Source organism: Delphinus delphis, chromosome 14 (genome assembly GCF_949987515.2).
Source record: "Delphinus delphis chromosome 14, mDelDel1.2, whole genome shotgun sequence".
Classification (NCBI taxonomy): Eukaryota; Metazoa; Chordata; class Mammalia; order Artiodactyla; family Delphinidae; genus Delphinus; species Delphinus delphis.
In genome coordinates this window covers 47,384,483-47,399,278 of record NC_082696.1, presented here as the reverse complement: position 1 = coordinate 47,399,278, position 14,796 = coordinate 47,384,483, and the positions used below count along the sequence as shown (strand labels likewise).

At 44.3% G+C, this 14,796-nt stretch overlaps 1 protein-coding gene across 6 annotated transcripts in view; it reads right to left on the bottom strand.

The window, feature by feature from the left end:
* Positions 1–14,796, bottom strand: part of FYN (FYN proto-oncogene, Src family tyrosine kinase) — a 208,261-nt gene that overhangs the window by 111,973 nt on the left and 81,492 nt on the right. For 3 of the 6 annotated variants that reach the window (XM_060030071.1, XM_060030067.1, XM_060030065.1), the window contains exon 3: positions 4,756–4,825. The gene's annotated coding sequence lies outside the window, so the exon portion shown is untranslated. Of the gene's footprint in view, positions 1–4,755; positions 4,826–8,709; positions 8,880–10,669; positions 11,011–14,796 lie in introns of those variants that run through there. The other 3 variants (XM_060030068.1, XM_060030070.1, XM_060030066.1) reach the window with 3 other exon arrangements.

Sequence of the window (14,796 nt, the reverse complement as noted above, 5' to 3'; positions counted from 1 at the left end):
GCAGCTTCAAAGAACCTGGTTTAGGATGGCACCAAAACTAACCTGGAAAGAGAAGAACACTGCTCTTCATGAGCAAGAGAGAAACGATTGTGCGAATTACTTCAAAGACCAAGAGCACAAGGCTATAGAATGTGGTGCTTCTGTTCTTACGCACGCCCGAGCAGGGCCAGCATGCACAGAGCTGACTTTCAACGTGTCGTACTGCTCTGTTCTTTACAGCTTTCAGTGGCTTTCACGGAAGGGAATCTGAGAGGCTGGGCAGGGATGCTGCATGCGACCTGTATGCCCTGACCAAGGGGAGAATGGAGCCTCGGTTCACATAGGTTAGTGTGTGGGAGCCGCCTGGAGGGCTAGGCAGGAAGCCCCCGCTCCCCACTCCCCCAGGGATCCACCTGACGCACCAGAGGCAGAGCAGGGCACAGGCACAAACCTTGAAGAACAAAAGCGAAAGCAGATACGCACTCCAGGTCATTAGGCGAAGAGCGCTGAAACTAGCTCAGGGGAATTACCCATGGGCTGGCGAGGGGGTGCTGGAAACGAGCAGCTATAAACGTGTAGTTTTGCTACAGATCTTTACGTTAAGAAACGCTGCCCCAACATGGCGTTTTTATAGTTTCCCTCGACTCTGCTTACTATTACCTTTGGCACATTGCTCCAGATTCTATCCCTCCTAAAAACAGCAGACTGATCATGTAACGTCCCTGAATCTCCGGGCTCGGCCATCTAAATGAGATCTTTTATGCTTCTCTTCTTCCAGCTTTCAGAACTCATTTTCATAGCCTTCTTGCAAGAGGAAGGATTATCAGAAAAAGAAAAATGAAGGGGAGTAAAGTCAGAGGAAAATACCAAATACCAAAGCTTTTGGTAAGAAAATATTTATGTCCACAAGCACACAACCACACCCTTTCTGGGAAGATATTACTGGCCTTGAAGCTGGGTTAGTGGATCCCAAAATATACCTCACAAAAAGCACAGTTACCCTCCCGAAATAGGCCCTATAATTAAAATCTTTTCAAGTGGATTGTCCTATATCACAACTTGACATATGTTGCTTCAATCTCCCTGCTTCAGCAAATGTGGCCATATTGGGCTACACAAGCTCTCAACAGCTCCCGGTTAAACCAGATTGCAGTGTCACTAGAAAATTGATGGAAATAAACAGTCCTGTGTACCAAAATACCCAATCTCAATCATCTGTAATGAGATCTCTCTCCTCCCTAAGCACATTTTCATCACACCCTTGATTCAAAAGGATGGACTAGCCCAGACTGAAATACCGTTTCATCTCAGAGGTCATCTGAAGACAAACACATCTGAAGAAGCTGGGGCTGAAATTTAAAATACGAGACAATGTCTTTTGTGTGAATGCTGGGATCAAGTTGTGTGAGTCTTGCTTCTAGCTTTAGTTGACAGTCCTCACTATAAGTCTGCAGACACCCATCTGTCTGAATTCATTTAGATCAGATCCTGCTTGGAATCAGTGGTAATGTAGGGGCCCTTTCAGCTCTGTGATTCTCTGAACAAACTTCTTTATGCTTTCTAGTTATATATTTACATTTAATTAAATGTCAAAATATTAAAAATTTTAAACCTTCAAAATAATGAGTACTTTAGACATTGATTTTTTTTTTATTATTATTATTTCCATATCGGTTTCACAGCCTCAGCACTATTGACACCTTGGGCTGGATCATTTCTGTGTGTGTGTGGAGACGGGTGTCCTGTGCATTTTAGGGTCTTTAGCAGTATCTCTAGCTTCCACCCACTAGATGCCAGTAGCACACACCCTCCCTCCGTCCCATGTGGCAACCAAAAATTTCTTCAGACATTGCCAAATGTCCTCTGCGAGGACAAAAACAACCCAGGTTGAGAACTACTGCTCTCTCTCTCTCTCTCTATCTATTTATATATCTCTCCCTGGCATGGCCAGGAAAAAAAAAATCTAGATTTTTCAAGGCACCTACAAGTTTAATTTTCAGAATTTCTAACTTCCTATGACTCACAGTGAAGAATCAGGATGTGTAATACAGTACTACCCCGAAAGATTTATAAACAGCACCACTGCTGTTTCAAACTAGTGGTGGCAGGGCCTGGCCTCATTTCAGTTAAGACATTTATGAGGACGGATTTGCTGCCACCCGATCTCTTGGACTGCTAACCTCCCTACTTTTAGGAGCTCCATTCTTAGAAGACTACTGGTAAGAAATCCTTCACGATCCAGTTACCAGGCTCTCAGTATGGAAGGGGATAAGGGTTGGTGTCTATTAACACCATCTACAGAAGCGAGCACCCATCGTACGCCTCCCGGGCCAGACCCCCTCGGGGGCTGCGTTCTAGCACTGGGCCATTCGTGTAGGGAGTGGTAAAGCCTATGCTTCCTCAAGAAGAGGCGCCGGGTGGGGAGGGAAAGGAATATAACATCAGGAGACAAAGAGTGAAAGAACGGAGATGGTAAGTTCAGCCCAGAGAAGAAGAACGAGGAAGGAGAGCATCTTCAAATATCTGGTGGGCTGGTGTGTGGAGAAGTGAGTGCACTTGTCTCTATCTGCTTACAGAGTGACTCAGGGAAGTCAGCAATTCAATAAATACTTATCACAGGCTTTCTAGGTGGCAGTCACTGTCCAGACACTGAAATGACAGGAAGTAAGAAGACCAAGTCCTTGCTCCCTTGACCACATATTGTAGCTCAACAGAAGGACTAGATTGCTTTTCTTTCCTCCCTCCTACTCTCTCCTTCCCTCTTTAACAATGTGACCTAATGTCCAGGTATCTAATTGCTCGTTTTTTTCCCATTAAAAAAATTAAGGTTTAATTAACTACAGCAAAATTCTCCTTTTCTATTGTATAGTCCTGTGAGTTTTCACAAAACCTACAGTTGTATAAATACCACTACAATCAAGATCTAGAACAATTTTCTCACCCCCTTAAATTTCCCTGTGCCCTGAATTGCTTTTTAATTGGAGAAAGCTCCTCTGTGCAGTAGCAAACCCCACCTTTGAGAGAATGTGAATTCCCCTCTGTCAGGAATTCTGGAGAAAAGGCTTTTTTGTTGAGTGGGAGATTGGGCCAGACAACCCCTGAGGCCGTGTCCATCTCTTTGATCCCCTGCAACTGGAGGGTTGTCACCTCCAGACACCCGCTCTTAACCATCAGCCGACATGGTCGATTCTCTCCAACCACAGGTAAAGGCTCCACCCCAAAGCCAAATTCTTTTGGTCAAAGCTCAAAAATTTCCTTCCAATAACTGGATCTCTGTGAAGGCTGCATAATAAGCATAGACAAAAACTCCAAAGAAGGGTTTTGAAATGAAAGCCTCAACGTGGTAATTGAGGCCTAAACCAAGGGTACCATCTCCTCCCGACCCTTCTTTTTCTTCTCGTTATTTTGGTTCAAAATAACTTTGACTCCAAAACTGAACAAAGCTCAAACAACGTGATTGCACCTGGCTGCAAAGATGGCAGGAAGGGAAGTTAAATTAGCTAAGCTGGTTTAAGAATGGGTTGAGAGGGTTAGAGAAGATGGCAAAGCTCTCGGGGACATTGCTATGCAGTGGACGCTGCAGGAGGGACTGTGGCGACCAGCTGTGATGCCCCCTGTGATAGCAAGTGGGGTGTGACCAACCCCTTCCCAGCGGCCCTCCTGCTGGAAGATACTCTCACACCTTTTGCTGGCCTGACCTCAATGGCAAATGTCCAGTTTCCAAACAAGGGTGTTCTGTTGTCAAGAATAACTGCTTTTCACAGACATAGAGGACAGACTTGTGGTTGCCAAGGGGGAGGGATGGATTGGGAGACTGGGTGAGCAGATGCAAACCAGTAATATATAGACTGGATCAACAACAAGGTCCTACTGTAGAGCACAGGGAACGGTATTCAATATCCTGTGATAAACTGTAATGGATGTACAGCAGAAATAAACACAACTATACTTCAATAAAATATTGAATGTATTTTATATTTAAAATATAAGTCAACTATACTTCAATAAAATAAAATTTAAAAAGAAGAATAACTGCTTTATTGAGCACTCATGGTGCCCCAGCACTACCTAGTTCGTTTTATTCTCACAACAACACTCTGAGGTAGGTAACATTATAAGCCTCATTTTACAGACAAGGAGGTTGAGGCTCAAAGAGGTTATATAACAACCGGTAAGTGTAGAACTTGAGTTTTAACCCAAGTCTCCTGTCCTTTTTGACTACTGCTAGCAAGGTCTTCTGGGTGTTTGCTAAATTTAACGTTCCTGGTCTCAGGCCGCTGTTATGCTGGTTGGTGGGCTGGGTCCCTGGCATGCTGGATTCTTAACTCCCTTTCATGTCCCATCATTCCCCAAGCAGCTAACTGCCTGTTTCTCTCTCATTTCAACATATAGACCAGAAGGATCTCTCTGCTTTGGAAACTTAAAAACATTTTTTTATTCTTTTGGTTTGCAAGTTTATTACTCTCACATTCCACGGGTGGCTAAGAACATAAGCTAAATGGTCCAGGGTATTCTTTATCCTGTATCTGGAAGGTTTCCTAAAATCTAGACTTACTATTATATCTTAGAAAACCCCATATTGCTTAATAACATCAGCAATGACCAAAAAAAAGGTCATACTGTCAGAAAACACCAATTGAACGTCACACTTAGTTATAAAATCCATTTTGTCAAGTGTAGTACAGGTTTAAAAGATGCACAGAACAAGGCCATGGTTTCCCTTTATGAGCACCATTTACTTCACAAGGTATCAGAAATAAGTGCAGCGACACTTACCAAAATTTCCCCCAACGATCACAAACTTTATATATACCACATGTCTTCTAATACAGCTGCTGGACTGGTCCTGAAAAATACCACAACAAAAGGAAACATGCATCATTAGGCAGAAGTAATTTAATATATATTGTGTTTCCCTTCTGGAAACCACAACATCTTCCTTGTTTTGGGCACCCATCAATGTACCACACTCTTACTGCCAGATTCCTCTTTGTTTTTCACAGGAAAGATGAAACCAATTTACAAATTGACTCAGCACTCACTAATAACAAACAAATAACAATCTGGACAATGAAATAAACCAGAAACTGTGCTTATAAATACTTTATTTGAATTTTTAGCCTTTTAAAATAATTGAAGATATGAGAACAATGCAAAGATATCTAAAGCTGAACCCATAACCTTTCCCCCCCACCCCCCAAACCAATTCCTCTTTCCTCTTTCTTTCAGCAATACACTCCATTCTCCCCTGCTGGCTGCTCCCTTGCCTCTCCCCTGCTCACTTCTGTTTTCTAGATTTCATTTTATTATCTGAAAAATAGGAATTACTGTACTAACCTCACAGGGTTGTTATGAGCATTAAGTAATATAAATTTAGTGACATATAAATGACATCGAAAGGCTTAAAACAGCATCTGGCACAGTTATCACTCGGGGAAGGTGAGGAGCTATTATCCTTCTCTGGATCATGCAGGCCTGAAGCCTAAGCCGGCCTTGCTCACCTGCCCTGCAAATCCTGGCCTGAGCCTGACCTTCGCGTCCCATGGCAACTCTGGCACTCACCGCCTCTCTCCATTCTCATCTTTACACTCCCTGCAGAAACCCATCTCCTGGCCTCCAGCTCCTTCTCTTCCAATCCTGCTTCTTCCTAAACACAACTTAAAGCCTCAGCGGAAACACCTCTACTGCTTCCCACCACCTACAAGTTTACCTGTGAAATTATCAATATATCAGCCTGGGCCTCCCACTCGCTTTAGCTCTGTCCCCACATCTTCCCATCAGATGCTGCAGAATGCAGCCACCAGTCCTGCCTCAGCCTGTGGGCATTCCAGACCCTTCTCTGAGTGTCTTCTGTCCCTTAAGTGCCAGTAGGTGGCCTCACCATTTTCCAAGCCCAGGGCTCTTTACCTTTTTGGTCCATAACAGTCTAGAGACATGTTTTTCAGAATAATGTTTTTAAATTCTTGAAGTTAACACATGAAATGCACAGGACTCAAAAGAAGTATACTGATATTCAGTTATCAAAATATATAACAAAATTATGATGTGCTTCTCTTAATATTTAAATAATTTCCAGGAAAATTCTAATTACTACTGTAGTTTTGAAGTAATGTTGGGCATAAATGATACTTCAGGGTATCTGTAACTATAATGTAATATGAAAATACCTAGAATTACTATTGGTGACAAATAGCTAATACTACTGTCATAACAGAATGAAATGTTAGGTTTCAATTAAGGGTTAGTGAAAATAGATAATTTTCCTCCATCCAAGTTCACAGACACTCCCTCCCCCAGGATTCCATCCATGGACTCCAGGTCACGAGCCCCACTTTAAGGCCTAGAGTAACTCTCATCATCTTCTTGAGCCCTTTCTACCTGGACTTTCTCAATTTGGTATTATCTTACCCCTCTTTGCTTTTCTCTTTTTAAAAATTATATTTTATTTGATATAGATACTTTAAATGTACTGATTATATCCTACTTTTTAAGTTGTAAGTCTTCTAAGTTGTAAGGGAAGGCCCTATTTTTTCCCCATTTTTTATTCCTCTCAAGGCGGTGAAGAATGCCCTGCCTCGTAGCTCACGGCAGGAAGACATTCAGCCAGCACTGTTTGAACCAATCAGTGAATAACAGTGCAGTCTTGCTTGCAGAACACAGGCTCAGCTAATACTAATATCATTTCACCTCTGTCTGGCAGCCTATGAGGCTGTAAATATGCAGATGAGATGCCTAAACATTGTATATTTAGAGTATAAAATTCTGAATTTAGGCAACAAAATGTTCCCCTCTTTTATTTCTCCTTAGAGAGTGAATGCTTGGTCGGCGTGGCTGACCGACAGATCTCCCTGGAACAGACTGACTGTTCAATCATTCCGCCCATACATGGGGCATCTGTGTGACATGAGCACAATTCCTGCCTTAGTGGAACTTCGAGCCTAGCAGCTTTCCCCAGCTAGTCCAGAGGAGCTGAGAATCTCTCAAAGTGTCAGGGTCTTTGCAAAGACAAGGAATAGCCAGTGATTCCCCTAAGTACGGGTGCTTTGGTGACCCACATAGGTGAGGCCAGTTAGTAAGAGTTGCTTTGCGTTCCCACAGGTCTCACAGATGTGAAGCTGTGGTTCCAGGGTAGGCAAGTCGATGGAGCAGTGAAATTCCACCTCCCCTCCTGAATGATGTCTTTGCATATGAGGTTGGAGATGGTAACCCCTCCAAGGGGGCCATCCCAGAAGGGTTTAGTCAACGCCTCGTGGCATGTTCCACTCCGGGCCCCACTGAGTCTGTGATGGAGCAGCCTCATGATGGACACTGGTCCTTTGGTCTTATCAGCCTTTTTTCCAAAACTGCTGCAGCTCAGAACTCCTGTGTGTCTTTTGCCAAGAAAAAAACACAAGAAAAATAACAGAATAGTTCTTCCTTTTCAATGAAGAGAGCATAATGATTTTCTCCACTGAAAACCACGCATTAGGGCACTGTGACCATTTGCTTCGGCAGAAATTCAACACTGGCAAGCAACATTTTTCATGCCCGACATCATGTCAAGTGACTCGCAGGACATGTCGGGGTGTACCCTCCCTCCCTAGTAACTAAGACGGATGAGATAGCTACTCAGAGGACAATGGCTGGACTTGGCACACTCTTTTTATACTTAGGGACATTTAAATCTATTTCATTTGAATTTGTTCCTTTTGAGTCACACTAGGTATACGGTATTAAATTAAAATAGCTGAATGATAATGAAGAGGGCAGCATGACTGTTTAATCTTCTGTTTCAAAAACGGCAGCGTGCACATCCTCACGAGTACATATAAGATGCTTATAGGCGCTCCCACAGCACTTAGCATGTTACTGTTGCTTCTAATGCATGTCATAGACGTCGTGTGGCTCCTGTTTCAAGGTAATATTCTCATTATGCACTGGATACGAGCATCTCTACTACAGTTTTCATCTGCATGGGGCCATTCCCTCTTCCTTCTTCCTAACAGATGCCCCATGTTCCTTCAGCCACAGTGCCTGAGAAAAGGTGACAGCACTCCCAGGTGGGGGCGTGGGGGCCTGAGTGGTCTAAGGCTTTGCAGGGTGCCCAGCAGCAACATCAGCATCACGTGGGAGCTTCTGAGAAATGTCAGCTCTGAGGCCTCACCCCAAACCTACTGAATCAGAAGCTGTTTCACAAGATCCCAGGTGATCTGTGAGCATGCTGAAGTTTGAGACACACTGATCTAGGGAAACCTGTTCCTCGTGCAAGTGACTGGTTCAAGAATAGGCATGTGACCTTCTTCAGGCCAACACGATGTGCAGAACGTTTTGCTGGGAGCTTCTCCTCATTCTTCTGGGAGAAATTCCCTCCTTCTGAATGTTGTGTAGGATGTGATGCCTAGGACTTCCGTTACTATCTTGCTCCAACTGAAGCATAAAGCTGGCCCACAAAGGAGGGCAAAGACAGAAAAAACACAGGGAAGGAGAGCAGGGGTGTTTGCATTCAGTCAACCCTGAAGTCTGCAGAGCTACTAGACTTCCAATAAGTTTCTTATTGTACAGGCCTCCTTAAGTTGGGTTGTCAATTGTCTGCAGCTGGAAAGCATCCTGCCTAATCAGTCCCTAATAAAGCATTATAAAAGGAACAGAATGCCGAGGCACCAGTCAGCCACACAGTGAAGGGTCCAGACAAGTCAGTGCATCAAGAGACCAGAGCAACAGTTGAGAGGTCTATTTTGTTCAGGAACTGACCCAGTAGTATTTCCGGTTCTGACAACCGTTATTTGCTTTGCACATTTCCAAAAGCTTTCTAAATCAGCCAGTCTAAATGATCAACCAGAGGAAGTGCTGAACGTTTTCCAAATTCTTTTAACCAGAGTGGTCAACAGTTGCTTCCGCAGAAGTCACATGGATGTCATTTCCTGCAAAAACAATGGGAGACTAATTGCTAAGCCCCAGACTCTAATAGGGAAAACAACCTGTGATATGTAATTACTGAAGGGTAAATAAGGAAAAGCTTGAGGCTCTCAGAATCTGCTTCTGGATCCACTGCAATAACTTTGGGAGAAGGAGGGGTGGTGGGAGGGAGCGAGAGGGAGCGAGAGGGAGCGAGAGGGAGCGAGAGGGAGCGAGAGGGAGCGAGAGGGAGCAAGCTGGTTTGGGAAAAGATTTGAGGGACTAACAGCTTAGGCAGCCACCCATACCACTTTTACGTATCACTGTTAACTTATTAAAGACCTTTCTGAGTAAACCAAATAGACCTGCTATTATATAAAACCATATATGGCTCTGATGTAATTTTGCTTCATATACAGGAGTGATGCAGTCAATAGTCAAGGAGAACTGGGTGTCTAAATGGACATTCTCTCTTTGGTGTCATAGCTTCTCAACAATGGGATATTTTGGGGGGATGGGTGTGTTGCGTTGGCTTGATAGAGAATGTATCTTCTATTATGGAGTAAACATTAGTTGGTTTTCCACAGAATGTTCCTGAGGTTCCATCACCTCAGGTCTCTCTTTCCCTCCAAACCTTTTTGCTTTCTCTTCCCTGGTACCTCATATACGTCCACAGCTCCAACTATCACCCTTGTCATGAGTTTCAAACTACATCTCTTGATCTATCACCCTTGTTTCCAGTCCCACTGTTGCTCTCTAGACAGAAAGTACCCTGAGGACAGGGACTTTGTTTTGGTCACTGCTATATTCCCAATGCTCAGTGGCTGGCACTGAGTATTACGTTTGTTGAATGAATAAGTAAAAGGCCTCACTCAGACTCTTAAGACATCTCACAGGAATTCTTGCCATCACCTCTTAAGTGGCCCCTTTGCCTCTGGTTTCTCCCTTTCCTACTCTGTCCACACACAGGAAAACTCTAGATTATAGTACTGATCATGTTGGTCCTAAAATGTCTCTGCTGGGAACAACTTACCAGCCCAGCCCTGCACTTCACAGGTGAGAAACTGGTCCCAGCGAGGCCAGGAGACTTGCCTAAGGATTTATGATGAGTGGGTGGCAGAGACGGAATTATAATTCAGGCTGCTGACCCAGTGGTTCTTACTACCACGCCACTGGGTCAAAATCTTCCACCGTCTTTCAGCAGAACTGAGTACAGGGCTAGGCATACAGGGCTCTCAGTAAGTACTTGCAGACTGATGGAGACTAGATAAGTGAGAATGGGTCTCTGGCACAGGCCAATGGGAACCCTCTTAAAAGAAAGACAATACCCCAGTATATAACATGGGCAAGGAAGGAGCTGCTCTGGACCTTTGCTCCTGCAGTGCCTATGAGCCACCCCCAAGGAACCTCAGGGTGGTGACACGGCTAGAAAAACCAATGACTTAACACACACTCACACTCCTCAGCTTTGTGCTCAAAGCCACCCACCTCCATTCCAAACCCACCTTGGCCTTATCTCCCATTTCTTTTTCCTCCCTCACACTCAGCCTTCCGAAAGCATTTGCTGTTTCCAGCACCTGTCCCTCCTCCTGGCCTTCACCTGCCCTGTTCTTTCCTCTCATGCACCCTTACCTCCACCTGCAAGAATGGCGACCCAACCTGCCCCTCGAGCCCAAGTCGAATATGAATCCCTCCCTGAATTTCTTGTCCGATTTCCTCCACTGGAATTCATCTCACCATTTACACGTCTACTATAGACCTTACCACACTGTCTGCTTCACAGGAAAGAGCCAGATCCTTGAGGGCAGGCACTTACCCTAAATCTCTGAACCGCTGTCACACTGCCCGGCCCACTGCTTCGCACAGAGGAGTCACTTCTCGTCATTTTGTTGAGTCAGAGGGCTTTGTCCTTTTCAGTTCACCTCTGTGACCTATGTTCTGTAATGGGGCTTCCAAGTCTTCCTCCAGCCGGTGCAGGCTGATGATAAAGCCAGCACACTTGCAGGGCCTACCCGTTAAGGAACAGCTTTGTGACTCCCTGCTGTCTTAATTACAAAAGCAAGGAATGAGGGGCAGGGGCAGGGGCTAGGGAGGGTGACTTCCCCTCCCTTACATAGCTCTCCTACGGTGGCTACGGCTGTCCTGTCCTGTGCAGCGCTGTCCTGTCCTGTGCAGCGTGTGGTGCAAGCTGGGCATGTGACAGCGTCCCCTGCAAGTCCAAAGTCAATTGTCTGCAAAACTAAAGAGTTCCAAATGGCGCGATAACACATCAAACAAGCAAGTGTCCAAACAAAGCCCATTCGCAAGGGGAGGAGGATGGGAAGCAGAAAACAGAGTTCCCTAGGAAACCGAGCCTGCTTTAGGACTGACTGTGGCCTTCACCCCTCGTGGGGGAGGAAGAGGGGCGCTCCAAGAAGGCATCACTGGCCCATCTGCTTTCCCTGCCTACAGGGGCCCTGGTCCTTCTGGCTTCACCACCACAAGTTGGGGATACTCAAGCAAGGCTGTGGTTGTTGTTTGTTCTCTTATTTGCTGGAGCGGGAGTAAAGAGTGCAAGGAAAGAGGAGAAGAGTGATGGGCAGACCAAGAGATGAGCATGGAGAGCACTCGGCCAGCACAAAGGGGTTACTGACCACAGGACGAGAGGGCAGGAAGGTCGGACTAGAAAGGGCTGACTGCTCCTCTCTCATCAGCCATCGCCAGGATGAGGGGGACTCAGGCTCACGGTGGAGCAAGGCACGCCCAAACCAGCAAATGAGCTTATCTTCAGCTGCCCAAGAGGCGGCTCTGAGGTATTTATTTTGGGCTCACTGGCATGGTGGTTGGGCTGAGTCATGCAAAGGGGTGGTCGGAGGGGATGGATGGGGCTCTAGGGCTCCCCACAGTCTCCATCAACCCCAAGCAGGAAGGGTAGTAGTGATATAATTTCTTCTCCTCCTCCTTCAAATAACAATTTATTATACGTCATTAATATGCAATATATTAATAATTACATAATTATTATTATTTATGATAATGACGATGATTGCTATGTTTAAACCTCTAGGCTGAGGGTTTATTTGGGAAAGACATAAACGAAGTAAATGCCATTGGAATAATTTGTTGACTGTCAGGAGGAAAAAGATTCTGTTCTATAAAACTTATGAAAATGAAGTATATATTTATAATAAGCATGTCTTTCTTTTCTTCCTGGCAGTGAGTTTCTATCAGGTGATCACATCTCTTAGGTATCAGGTAAAGATAAAATAGAAACTCTGTTTTGTGGTGTACTTGAATTATTTCTGATTTTCCTTGTAAATGAAGCTGTTTCTAGTGATTTGCAATCCAGAGTCTGAATAAAAATGCTGCTTTGCTATGATGCAGCTGGACAAGTCCCCGAGCTCTCTTCCAACCTGATTACCACGCTCAAGACCCTCCAAACAGACATTCTGCAGTAGCTCCTGGGAAGGCCTCGGATATGCACACAGTATCACAATGCTGCCAAGATCAAGGTTAATAACAATGTGTGCAGAGGCACTGGAGTGTGGGCTGGCTACAATGTTAAAATCCCAGAATCCTGGGGCTGAATGGAATGTTAAAGAATATCTAGTCTGGTAGTCTTTAAGCTATTTTTTAGTATAAAAATCTTGTGTATTCACACGTAGATGTGAGTGCATGTGTATTTCTAATGTTTATGCTACACTCCAACATACTAGATAAAAGTGGAACAGAACAGCTCTGGTTCAGGGAGGAAAGGACTCAAAACACCACCACCTTGGCCATCCTCCTGGCCCACCTGGCACTTCTGGGGAACCCTAACGTTCTCAACACTGAAAACCTCAGATCTAGACCCCATCCCATCCATTATCTGCATCGTGTCCTCAATACCTCTTCCAGCCATGGTTCTCCATGTGGCAACATGGCTGAACTAACGCCTCTACCTTTTCTCTACCAAGGACCTATTTTACCTACATCCAAGGATCCCATCTATCAGATACCAAGATTCATTATAAAATAACAGTAATTAAGACAGTGTGGTATCTGTGTCATAGACAATTAGACCAACAGAACAAAAAAGAAGGTCCCAAAATGTACCTACACAGATAATCACCTGATTTATGACAAAGATGACACTGAATTTCAATAAATGGCACTGGGTTCACTGGGTATTGTGGGTTGTGTTCCCCCAAAAGATATATTGAAGTCCTAACACCCCCCAGGACCTCATAATGTGACATTATTTGGAAATAGGGTCACTGAAGATGTAATTAGTTAAAATGAGGTTATAGTGGATTAGGGTGGGCCCTCAATCCATTACGACCAGTGTCCTTATAAGAAGAAGGAAGTTTAGACACAGAGAAACACAAGGGGAAGAAGCCCATGTGACAACAGAGGCAGAGATCAGAACAATGCAGCTGCATGCCAAGGAAGGTCAAGGATTACCAGCCACAACCAGAAGCTAGGAAGAGGCAAGGAACCATTCTTCCCTGGAGCCTTCAGAGGGAACATGACCTTGCCCACACCTTGATTTCAGGCTTCTGGCCTCCAGAACTATGAGAGGATACATTTCTGTTGTTTTAGGCCACCCAGTTTGTGGTACTTGTTTCGGTAGCCCTAGGAAATGAATACACTGCATATCCATATGAAAGAAATGATTCTTAATCTCTACTTTACATGCGAAAGTCAATTCCAGATGGATGGTGGAAATAAATGTGAAAGGTAAAATAATAAAACTTTCAGAAGAAAACGAAGAATACGTTCAGATCTTGTGACAGGTAAAGATTTTTTAAAAACAGAATACAAGAAAGTGTTATCCATGAATGAAAAAAATAAGTTGGACTGTATTAAAATTAATTCTTTTTTTTTTTTTTTTTTTTTTGCGGTACGCGGGCCTTTCACTGTTGTGGCCTCTCCCATTGCAGAGCACAGGCTCCAGACACACAGGCTCAGCGGCCACGGCTCACGGGCCCAGCCGCTCCGTGGCATGTGGGATCTTCCCCGACCGGGGCACGAACCCGTGTCCCCTGCATCGGCAGGCGGACTCTCAACCACTGCGCCACCAGGGAAGCCCTAAAATTAATAATTCTTTATCAAAAGATATCAACAGAATCAAAAGGTAGGCCACATAGTGGAGAAAATAATTTCAATATATAAATCCAGCAAAGAACTCCTACAAACCCATAAGGAAAAGGCAGATGACCCAATATAAAAATGGGCAAAAACTTGAGGAGAAATTTCACAAAAAGGGAAATCCAAATGGCCAATAAACATATAAAAGATGCTCTAGTTTAGTCATCAAAGAAAACTAAATTAAAATCACAATGCCTTACCAATACACACCTACCAGATAGGCCAAAATGACAGAGACAAAAACCACAAAGTGGTGATGACATGGAACAACTGGAACTCTCATACAGTGCTGGTGAGAATGTAAATTGATGAAGACACTGTGGAGACCTGGCAGGATCTATTAGAGCTGGACATACCTACATCCCATGACCCAGGATCTCGCCATCAAGGAATCCGTCCTCAGCAACGTTAAAGGTACTCACCCACTGACATGTACAGGAGTGTTCCTAGCAGCACTGTCTGCAATAGCCCCAAACTGGAACCCACCCCAAAGCCCATGTGCAATAGAAGGGATAAATAAATTTACAATAAACAATGCATTACACGGCAATGAGAACAAACAAACTACAACTCATAACAACATGGGTTAATTTCCCAAATGTAATGTTGAAAGAGACACAAGAATACATCCTTGAGATTTTACTTATATAAAGTTCAAAGTAGACAAATTCAACCTATGTTAGAAACCATGGTATAATGGTTACCTTTGGTGGGAGTGGGGTTGGTTTGGGACTGGGAAGGGGTCTAAGGGGCTTGGGTGACGTTCTTCCTCCATCTGGCTCCTGGTTACGGGGGAGTATGCACTTGGTGAAAATTCATTTTCAGTGCAATTAA